Genomic DNA, 11954 nt, shown 5'->3' with positions numbered 1-11954 from the left:
CCCATGATGACGTGTGGATCACTGGCTATTTTAGGGTAATTTTTATTAAGGTTTAAAATAGTATGATCACCTTAGTTTCAAGGTTTGACCCAAACCCCCTTACTAATAAAAAGTTACACAGTTGTTGAACACTGTTTTAAAAGGACATAAGTTTTATTAGTAGGGGGTAAGTAAATTAGTCACAATAGCAAGAATAGAACCATCCATACATCAGTTAATAATTTGTAAGACAAGTAAACCAGATAATAAATAATGCTAATGTCACAGAATAATAATAAGTACTTCTAATATTGCAAAATATCATTATAATATCACACTTCTAAATGTTATTATTTTAGTTGGTAATCTGGATTTTCTATTTATTATTGGTATTGTCGTCAATTTCATTCCCATTTAATTAAAAGTTAGATGAGTAGTTTTAGTTAAAGCCCACCAAAATTATATTTTAAGTTTGGTTTAATGAATTCCCCCCAAAATTAATTTTCTCTACCTGAGTGCATTCGGCGAGCAATGTAACGTCATACGAGCTAAACCCACGTAACTTGCTGAATGGTTCGAACGCACAGTTACGATACAATAGGGACTTGTTTAATAATTCAGGACAGAAGTTTCGAACATTTGTTGGTCAAAGACACAGGGCAATGAGAACCGAAAACTCACTCGAGCATGTAATCGCCATTCTAAGAAGAATGTGATAAGACGCAACGTTCAGATGAATAATTTAACAGCAATCTCTGAAGTGAATGCACAAAAACTTGTAAATGAATTCTGCGAATTATTCACACAAAGACAAAATCACATCATACACGCTTTCACTGTAAAGCATTTAGATTTTTTTTTTGCTAGACAAGGCAGGTATTTGACCGCAATCGCACCTGGTGTTAAGTGAGATGCAGTCTAGGATTACTAGCTTTCCGCCCGCGCCGCGGCTTCGCCCGCGTGGAATTTTTTGGCACAGAAAACCTATATCGCGCACGCCCTGTATCAAAAACTAGGATAAAAACTATCCTATGTCCTTTCCCGGGACTCAAACTATCTCTATGCCAAATTTCATCAAAATCGGTTCAGTGGTTTAGGCGTGAAAGCAAGACAGACAGAGATAAAAGCTTGCAGCACCATTATTTGGGGAGAATTTCTGAAGAGGCTTTAGCACGATCACTGCTGAAAACACATACGGGTGTGTGTTTTTTCGATCGCAACACCCTGTGCGGTCGCACACGTTTTACGCGTTTTCATGATTTTCCATACAGCCGTGCGGGCGCTCACGTTTTACGTGTTTTTTCGATGTAACGCCTATGCGGACAACAACACATACGTCTGTGTTTTGATATTAATAAGCACGCATAGGTACCTACCTATACTACGCATTAGGGTTCTTGGATAAAAATATTTACGATCCATCCACAACCACACAACTTCTACTGTGGCAAGTTGAAAGAAATAAGTTTACTTAATATTGATAGGTAGTTAGTTTAGCATCGATTTCGCGCTAGACAGGCTAGGCACCTTACTAACGACAAAAGTTCGCAGCGTATTATTCTATTGTTACTTTATTTACTAACATTTTAATGATTAAAATTAACTGGCTTTTCTCTTTTTACTATAACATAGGCGGAAGTTTGTCTACGGCACGCTTTTTGTGAACGTTTGCTTGCAAATTTAATTTTGCTGCGTTGAAATATGACTAGCTTTATTGGATACGCTATATGCACGTGGATTATTGGGTTTGCAATGTGTTAATGATGATAACTAGTTTTTAAAACGTGTTACATGAAGTTAAAATATTATTTCAATGTAATAATATTATTGAACGTTATCATTTTTACGTTCGATGTGTTTTTTCGTAATTAAACATATCGACGTTCGATCGATTATTATGTTTTTTTCATTATTACAATGAGGATCAGTACTGTTGTAGAAAATTCAATAAAACTAGTATCTACGTTAATCTTTAAGACATAAGAAAGATATATCTTTTTGAATTATCCAAANTCCTCATTATAGTTTTAATTTTGGCAGTAGAATATCGTGCGTGGCTATCCCTCCAACATAACAAAAGGTATTATTAGCATTAGTATAGAGCCTCTGTCACACAGCTGGCGTGAGTCCGGCACGAGGCAACGACTGAAAACTTTTATGAAAACGTACTTATCTTTGAGCGAAAGACTTAAGAGTATAAATCTAGGTGTACTTAGAGGTTGTTCATTCAGAATTAAAATTGCCAAAAATATGTCAATGTTTTCTTTTTCGGGTTCTCGAGGTCGAGGCATGGTCGTCGTTTCGCTTGCAATTTGAAATCTAAACGAATATCGACAGTTAATTCAAATTACTCAGTAGAGCGTGTAGCTTATGGAAGTTTTTGACTGAAACGCGCGCTGTATGCCAGGCGCTTAAGTAATTAAGTAATATGTAAGATCAGCTAGTTAGTAATTTAACCTAAAGTTTTGTAACTTTCACAAGCATTCAGGCGTTTATAGTTTGTACATCACATAAGTATTTTAGTTTGCGCTGCCTTTAACTCGGAGTAGTTCAAAGGTATATTTACCTTGAGTTCTACAAACGTTGTAGAAACCTAGTTAACTTAATAGGGATGTTTCCTGGGTCAAAAAGCAAGAGTTTTAATTAGTCCGTCAGTTAACTTATCAAAAAATACTCTACACGTATTTTTCACTTTTTCAAACTAATGAAAATTTAAAGAGATAAAGCGCGCCAAAGTTCATAAGAAGAGGCCCGTGACGTCAATGCTTGCATAAAAGTGCCGCACGTTGTGACGTCGTGCGGAACTTCAACCCACCATAACTATGTAATTATTTGTTAGATTGACAAATAAAACTATATGTGTCCAATATTTTTTGATATTAAACATTACGGACTAAAAAATTTTTTTTAGGAAACTAGCCTATTGGAGCACCTCTTGAGTTTGTAACGCGTGTAAAAATCACTTAACATAGAAGAATTCGGTAGGTAGTAGAATTAATATAGACATATTTTTTAACTCAGCATGTATTGCTTTAGTTAGACAATCCTACTTCCATTAGAGGCAATCTTAATTTGATAACTAGAATCACACCACAAAAATAATTCATTGGGTATTTCAGTACCTAGTTAGTTAAAAAGGCTAGGTATGACACTTCACACTAGAGAACTTGGGACAGAATTACACCAGTGCGGTAGTGGATCCCAAGCTCTTTTCTCATCTTCTATTAAATCTATCTATCCTTTTGATAAATCAAATCAAAAAGCTTATTTACCACTTCGGGACAACATGATGAGATGGTGCTGAGAAGTGGCGGAAGAAACTCTGTCCGTTTTCACCATCAATCCCTCCCTAATTTTAAGGGACCGCTTTGAAAACAAAATTCCTGTCATGTATTACCATAAGGGCCACTTAAAAATTAGGGATTGATGGTGAAAACGGGCATCACCTTTAAGAAGTGCAATGAACTTTTTGGCTTCCAATAATTTTGTAAGTACGTAGGTACTTACCGAAAGGAAATCATAAAGAAAACGCAGACCTTTCATAACATATTTAGCCCGACCCTAATCACGTTTAATCCCTCGACAGGGCCGCAATAAGCGCTAGTGGCCGGATTGCCAATCGGCAGGTTTTCGTTCGGCCACTCAATTAATGGCACAGTCTTGAGCCCGAGCCCTGTGGAGTGCACTTGCGGGCAAGGCGGATAACGCTTACGACGTTACGACGGATTTTAAGTTTTTTACGAATAATCCCAATTTTATGTAGCCACCGATAAGTTAACATAACTAATACACCTGTAGTATAAAAATCTTTGACATTGTTTTGCTAGAAGAAACAATGTTTATGTCTCTCATTTCTTGAGAACCGCTTTGTGCTTACTTAACTTTACTTACTCTTCCAGTTTATTATGTCACCTAGAATTCAGGATTCCGTCATTAGTAGGTACCCAAAAGCCCACCCCCTTTTAATTAAAAAGCTAAATATCGACTCACTAACTTCTGTAAAATTTTGATAATTTTGTTACGACCCAAAAGAAACAGGTATGTAAGCTACTCGTAATAAAGAAGACCTTTCATAACATATTTAGCCCGACCCTAATCACGTTAATCCCTCGACAGGGCCGCAATAAGCGCTAGTGGCCGGATTGCCAATCGGCAGGTTTTCGTTCGGCCACTCAATTAATGGCTGAGCACTTGAGCCCGAGCCCTGAGGAGTGCACTTGCGACTGGACGAGCTCTTGCGGGCAAGACGAGTAACGTTACGACGGATTTTACGACGCGCTTTACGGTCAGTCATCTTAGTAAAATACTTACTGCAAAAAAGTCTTTACTCCTTTGTTAGAAACATACAAACCTTATGATGAGCTGTGCGAAGTCGATATTCAAAAGTTCTTGTAAGTATTCTCTATTTTTTTTTCTCTATTTGTAACTTGTAAGGGATTTCATTGAGAATTATTGCAGCTATACAATCGCGATTCAGTCGCGATGCAGCATCAAAATAGTAGCAAAACACACACTTTACTAAAAGCAGCTATACAATCGCAATGCAGTCGCGCGAATATAAAACGCACGTTTGTATCGCTTAAAAAAGTAGCAATTTGTAACATTTTGTAAGCTCCCTAAAAGACTCATAGCTGTATCTTTCACTTTTAAAAATTGTAAGTATTAAGATGCTGTCTATAACTGCATTTTATATCTATCCAAACTATTAATCCAATGTGTCCCTGTAGTTTGTATTAATTATTGAGTTTCCAATAACCTGCTATACACAGTATAATGGTCAGAGATTGTATGATTATGCAGCAGCAACTGTGCTGACACATTGTAGTTTCCATTAACGTAACAATAATGGAACTACCTCTACAGTCGAGTGGTTAGAGGGTTGGTAACTCTTGCCATAGTCGTAGGTTCGGTTCTCCGATGGTGCAATAAATTTAAGTTTTATTACACATGCAAAGGTTCAGGCTTTGTAAAATATGGTTTTATTCAGTTGAAAAGAATATGATTCCGCTGTCCTTGTTGTCCGGTAATAAAAGTACCTATATTACTATCGAATGCGAAAGTTTGTGTGGATGTCTGGATGTTTGTTAAATTGTTACTCTTTCACGCAAAAAACCTACTGCACGGATTTTGATGAAACTGCGGTATTATTATTTATAACCCAGAATAACATATAGGCTACATTTTATGATGATCTGTAACAAACTAAATTTCACGCGGGTGAAGTAGCGGGCAAAAGCTAGTATTTTAATAATTGTGATACCAACAACTCCAATATTCTCCAAAACATAATAANAGCCACCGATAAGATAACTAATACACATGTAGTATAAAAATCTTTGACATTGTTTTGCTAGAAGAAACAATGTTTATGTCTCTCATTTCTTGAGAACCGCTTTGTGCTTACTTAACTTTACTTACTCTTCCATTATGTCACCTAGAATTCAGGATTCCGTCATTAGTAGGTACCCAAAAGCCCACCCCCTTTTAATTAAAAAGCTAAATATCGACTTACTAACTTCTGTAAAATTTTGATAATTTTGTTACGACCCAAAAGAAACAGGTATGTAAGCTACTCGTAATAAAGAAGACCTTTCATAACATATTTAGCCCGACCCTAATCACGTTAATCCCTCGACAGGGCCGCAATAAGCGCTAGTGGCCGGATTGCCAATCGGCAGGTTTTCGTTCGGCCACTCAATTAATGGCCGAGCTCTTGAGCCGAGCCCTGTGGAGTGCACTTGCGACTGGACGGCTCTTGCGGCCAAGACGAGTACTTAACGTTACGACGGATTTTACGACGCGCTTTACGTTCAGTCATCTTACTAAAATACTTACTGCAAAAAAGTCTTTACTTCTTTGTTACAAACATACAAAACTTATGAGCTGTATGAAGTCGATATTCAAAAGTCTGTATTCTCTATTTGTAAGGGCCCATAATTTATTGCGATGTTTGCAACGATACAAACGCGATTCACTCGCGATGCAGCATCAAAATAGTCGCAAAACATCTACCTTTATTTATACACACTTTACTAAAAGCAGCGAAGTGTGAACCGCGATGTAGTCGCGCGAATGTCAAAAGCGCGTTTGTATCGCTTAAAAACGTAGCAATTTGGAAGCTCCATCGAAACCTCATAGCTGTCACTTAAAAATTGTAAGTATTGAGATGCTGCCTATAACTGCATTTTATATCTATCCAAACTATTAATCCAATGTTTCGCCGTAGTTTGTATTAATTATTGCGTTTCCAATAAACCGCTATACACAGTATAATGGTCAGATATTGTATGATTATGCAGCAGCAACTCTGCTGACACATTGTAGTTTCCATTAACGTAACAATAATGGAACTACCTCCACAGTCAAGTGGTTAGAGGGTTGGTAACTCTTGCCATAGTCGTAGGTTCGGTTCTTCTATGGGGCTTCGGTAATAAAAGTATATTAGGTACTATCTTATCTTACTAATATTATAAATGCGAAAGTTTGTGTGGATGTCTGGATGTTTGTTACTCTTTCACGCAAAAAAATACTGCACGGATTTTGATGAAACTTTACAGTATTATTATTTATAACCCAGATTAACACAGGCTATAATTTATGACGATATGTAACAAACTAAATTTCACGCGGGTGAAGCCGCGGGCAAAAGCTAAGTAGTATTTTAATAATTGTGATACCAACAACTCCAATATTCTCCAAAACATCATAATAATCTAATTTTGTTTGAAATGTTATGACTAATGTAGCTATTCAATGACTAGGATTACAATTCTTAACCATTAAACAAGACCAGTCCACATGATATCAGGTAAGGGCTTTGTAACCCTGTCCGATGCAATTTCGGTGGCTTTTAAGGAGCGAGGAATGCCGAGCACTTTTGAATGTAGAGGACAGAAGAATGCAGGCACCCGACCCCGCATGGACGGTACTAAGTAACTACAGTTCAAAATGGCGGATGGCAGGGCTGACCTCAGTGTGAATGGAGAATACTGGACAGTTTAGATAACTTAATTTGTAGGTCCTACTAGAACTAGGTACGTACGTAATTTCAGGTCCAATTGTTATGTGATATCCTATGTTTTGGGATATCCTAGCTACCAATTGTAACTAACAATTACCTATTGGTAGCTAGGGTAGCTTTATGAAAGTTCTAGTCATTTATTTATTTGATCAGTGACTTGAAAATCATGAAGTACCTAGGTTACGGTTAAGTAATAATTACCTATGTTCCAATTAAATTAGCACTTAAGTGCTTTTTAAACGTCTACTTCGTTTGTTTTAAGCTAATGCTTTCCATTGCTAAACATAGATTAGATTGGCCGGATGGCAACGGTCAGTAAATAAATGAATTTTACGAATTTTAAAAATCGACATTCATCAAAATTGTCAGCCCTAAAAATCTCCAACTTAGTTTGTCTAGTCTAGAACTATTAAAACTTAAGCGCAATGAAAGATTGACCGTCGAGATAGCACATAGATCAAGACAAACGATGACAGAGCAAATTCGCAGACGTTTTGTGAACCGACGATGTTACGAGCTTAGTGCTCTCAGAAAATTAACTTCAAATAGTATGAAAATTCTATGATTTTCGTCAGTCAAAGTACCTATGAATATTCGATGATATTTTTGCCACTGAAATGAAAATAGATTTCATTTGAGCGTTTCAAGGGTTTAACCCTTTAAACGCTTTAAATTGATGAATAGCTATCATCATTGTGATTTCTCTTTCACTCTTTGATAACTAAAATAATATTTAACTTGGTATAATTCACACGAGTTTCATTCTCGTACATTTACGATCTCTTTATGTCATGTTTGTCTATGTTTCTCATAGTTTTAAGGTTTTAAATACCTAATGTAATTTATGTTTAATTTGATGTTATTATAGTGCTTGAGCAGAGCACCTACATAAGATATCCTATAGGTAGCACATGCAATGCTTCCATTTTAAACCAACTACATAGTTACATTTAAAAATCAAGAGGTATTAATTCCAGGCTGAACAAGGTATACCTACAGAGTAAATAAACTAAAAAAAGGTTTGTCAGTCCGTTGCATTCAGTTTTTATTTCTTCTATTTGCCCACTTGATCTGGCACAAATTGGCACAGATTAAACATCCGACTCTACACCCACCATATCTGTTACGTAAAATAAAACCAGCGCAACATGCCGAACAAAACCCTTACAATCACTTTGCAGTTATATCCCTCTTATATCGTACAGCATAGGGGTTAAAATTAAAAAGTTTGGCGGTAAAATTATGTTGGCACGTCTGAAACGTTGGGATAAAGTAAAAAATATTCCAATTTCGAAAACAGATTGCGGCCTGGGAAGCTATCCTTTATAAATATATTAAAAGAGGAATTATGAGTAAAACAGCGGGCTCTATGCGACGCCGCGAAGGAGTTTGTCGTAATTCACCGATGATGGGACTTAATTAATGGTATTTTATAGAGTTCATTTATTATTTTGGTAAAAGATACTCAAATTGGCCTCTTTAAAGAGTAAAAACAGATTCGAAATGTTTCGAAAAAAAAATCCTGAGCTTATCAGGTTTGGCACTTTGCCTCCGTGGCGTGCATTAGTTCAAAGTTTGACTCCTGTTCTGGGTTCGGTTCCCAGGTACGAAACTAATAATTGATACTGTACTCCGAATGCCATCTTTCTAATTTATCAATGTCGGACAGTCTTATGCCGGTTTATAACATCTGACACTAGTGCTGTGACTTCAACTGTGAAGTTATTACAACCATCACGTTAGGAGGGGTTAGTAGATGTAAAAATATTAATATGAGATAAAATAACGAGTAAAGAAAAACATAACGTTCTATGAGAGTGGATAAAATAAAGTTTTCATGTAACGAAATACGTATATGACGACAAACAATCTCGTTTCACTTCATTCCGTTTTCACGGATCAACTGTACAGCGATCGTTGTGAAAAAAATCGCACCAACCTGTTCTTTGACAAGCAGATCACATTTTACCCGACGATAAAATTTTACGGGGAAATTTTTACCCAATTACAAAATCGCCCAATGTCTTGAGTTTTTGTAGATTATCATAATCAAATCATTACAATTAAAGTAAAATTTTATTTTAGAAATATGCACGAACTCCTCGACCTTGGAATATCTGCTTGGGGCTGATCAGCAGTATGGGGATTGTAGGCCAAATTCTTCATATTAGAGAAGAGGTACAGTGAAGACTAAACGACTTGATGATGATGTTTTGATCTATGTGGTGGTAACTATACCTATCTAATCACTATCAGTATTATTCTTGTCGTGTCGTCAACAAACCTACACAGCGTCAGCCCAAAACTCCGCCACAAGAATGACATCGTCTCATAAAATCTTGCTGCGTGCAGTTGTTTGGGCACGCAGGGCACGACATCGTGTGCTTCGTCGACTGGGGAACACAACCACACTTGCACTCCAAGTTTGAGTCATCCAAGAATCTCCACCTGAACAGATTGTCCTTACTACGTCCGACCTGCGTCCGAAGTCTATTTAAAGATTCACTATACTATCATCACTACATAGTATTAAACAAAGTCGCTTTTGCTGTCTGTCCCTATGTATGTATGCTTAGATCTTTTAAACTTCACAACGGATTTTGATGCAGTTTTCTTTAATATATATAGTGATTCAAGAGGAAGGTTTAAAAGTAGCAAACATGCATAATATAGATGAGAAAAGTCGAGAAATTCCATTGCATCCATGCCAAGCCGGGGCGGGCCGCTATAAAAATAAAAGCTAATAAAATCTTTTCTTGAATAATAATTAACCAAAACAATGTGTTTTGTTTCTAATAATGTCTTCGAACATAGCTATACAAAGTAATTAAAATGTAAAATAAACACATAAATGTTTTTTACTTCGGAATTAATTTAATTTGTAATTGGTTTTATCCCTGTTCTTTACATTCTAGGTGCCAAAAAGTAATTAAGAATGTTAATTAAAATATTGGTCTACAGTGGAGTCTACGGGCCGCCTTATTTCAGTATAAAACGTATTTTTTTAACCAACTCCAAAAAGGTGAAAGTTCTTCGTTTTGTCTTCGTCTGTATCTTGTTTGTATGTTTGCTACCGAAGAACTTACCATACCGAAGAAAATCTATACTTCTATACTAATATTATAAATGCGAAAGTAACTCTGTCTGTCTCGCTTTCACGCCTAAACCACTGAAACGATTTTGATGAAGTTTGGAATAGAGTTAGTTTAAGTCCCGGGAAAGGACATAGGATAGTTTTTATCCCGGTTTTTGAAACGGGGACGCGCGCGATAAAGTTTTTCTGTGACAGATAAAATTCCACGCGGGCGAAGCCGCGGGCGTAAAGCTAGTTATTGTTATGTTTGATAGAAGACGACACTGAATTTACTTTTTATTAAAATTGGTGGTTGGGTAAACTGAAAAAAAAAAACATCCAAGTAAATTAAATTGCAGATAGCTATTGGTCAATAGAAAGTCCCAACGAACTGCCAACCTTCAGTGGTAACTTCAGTAAAATCAAACTTTTTTATTGGAGTCGCATTTTTCTTTTTGTAAGTACTACGTCAGACCATCTTTCTCTGGGTGCGAATCATACGTCAAGTGCCCGAGAAAATTGGTACTAAAGGAGCTTCGGCTAATAAGGACCGCTTTTAATGGGGCCCGTATTTTTAATCTCGCTCTCATTTAGTAATTGGTACTTATCACAAGAACGTACTTTATATCAGAATCAAAGCGTAATGCTTTGGACTCGTATTTTATAATTAGAATTCTTAAGAAGCACAATTCATTTCTTTATTTGGGATAACAAACAGCCTAAGGTTACATTTAAAAAGCAGCGTAGTATTGGTTGCTATTTTTATTTTTTATTTGTTACATGAACTCTACAAATTGACTCCAAATTGATATCAATCGATCAACAATTCAACATAGACTATTTTTATTCATGGGCTGACAAAGGTGACTGCGTTTATTCCGTCACTTCTTCTCAGCACCAGCCCATATGTTGTCCCGAAGTGGTGGTAGGGCAAGCTATATTTGGGTCGTGTATAAATGCCCTGGAAAAGGTCTATGTACTGAATAAACTATTTTATTTTATTTGTTTTTATAGTCTAGTAGGTACGCACTTTTTCTCTAAAAGTGGGAGAAAAAGGTTTGACCACTTTTAATGTTAAACTTACTGTAAACTCTTTTTAGATGACCTCGTCAATTTCCTTTGTGACTATAAATAAATTCCTTTATGAATACTAGTTAATTTTACTCACAGAAATCAAATCCAGCGTATCAAGTAGAGAGAGATCAACGCTCTAACCACTAGAGCACGGAAAACATAATAAAATCTTCGAAGCTAAACCTAATAATGTAAAGGCGAATTATTACGCCTATATTGTCTACATGTTGAAGAATATATCCCGCGTCTCCCCTTATGATTAACAGGCTTTCCGCCCGCGGCTTCGCCCGCGTGGAATTTTGTCTGTCACAGAAAAACTTTATCGCGCGCGTCCCTGTTTCAAAAACCGGGATAAAAACTATCCTATGTAAAGGACATACCCGGTACACAAACTATCTCTATGCCACATTTCATCAAAATCGGTTAATGAACCAATGGGCTTGGGCGTGAAAGCAACACAGACAGACAGAGTTACTTTCGCATTTATAATATTAGTATAGATAGTATACTTAATTAACCCTCTCTTCCGTTTGAGTCTACAGGGTGGAAACGATAAGTGATCTCATCCGATTATTTCTAAACTATACAAGATATCGAAAAACTGGTTACTGATCCTGAAAGTGCTTCACGAGCTCTTTTAAACGATGCTAATAATAGGTTTCAGAATAATCTGTAACTATCCGAAAATTCAATGTTTCCAGCTTCCATACAATTGGTAAAGTTACATAATTTTAAAAACTACACAAGATATCGTAAAACTGGTTACTGTTCCTAAAAGTGCTTCACGAGCTCTATCCAACGGTATCA

The sequence above is a fragment of the Ostrinia furnacalis genome, unplaced genomic scaffold, assembly GCF_004193835.3.
Source record: "Ostrinia furnacalis isolate ACB-3 unplaced genomic scaffold, ASM419383v2 OfSCF4106, whole genome shotgun sequence".
Lineage (NCBI taxonomy): Eukaryota > Metazoa > Arthropoda > Insecta > Lepidoptera > Crambidae > Ostrinia > Ostrinia furnacalis.
The sequence above is the reverse complement of the archived record's forward strand: the minus strand, read 5'-3'. Positions refer to the sequence as shown.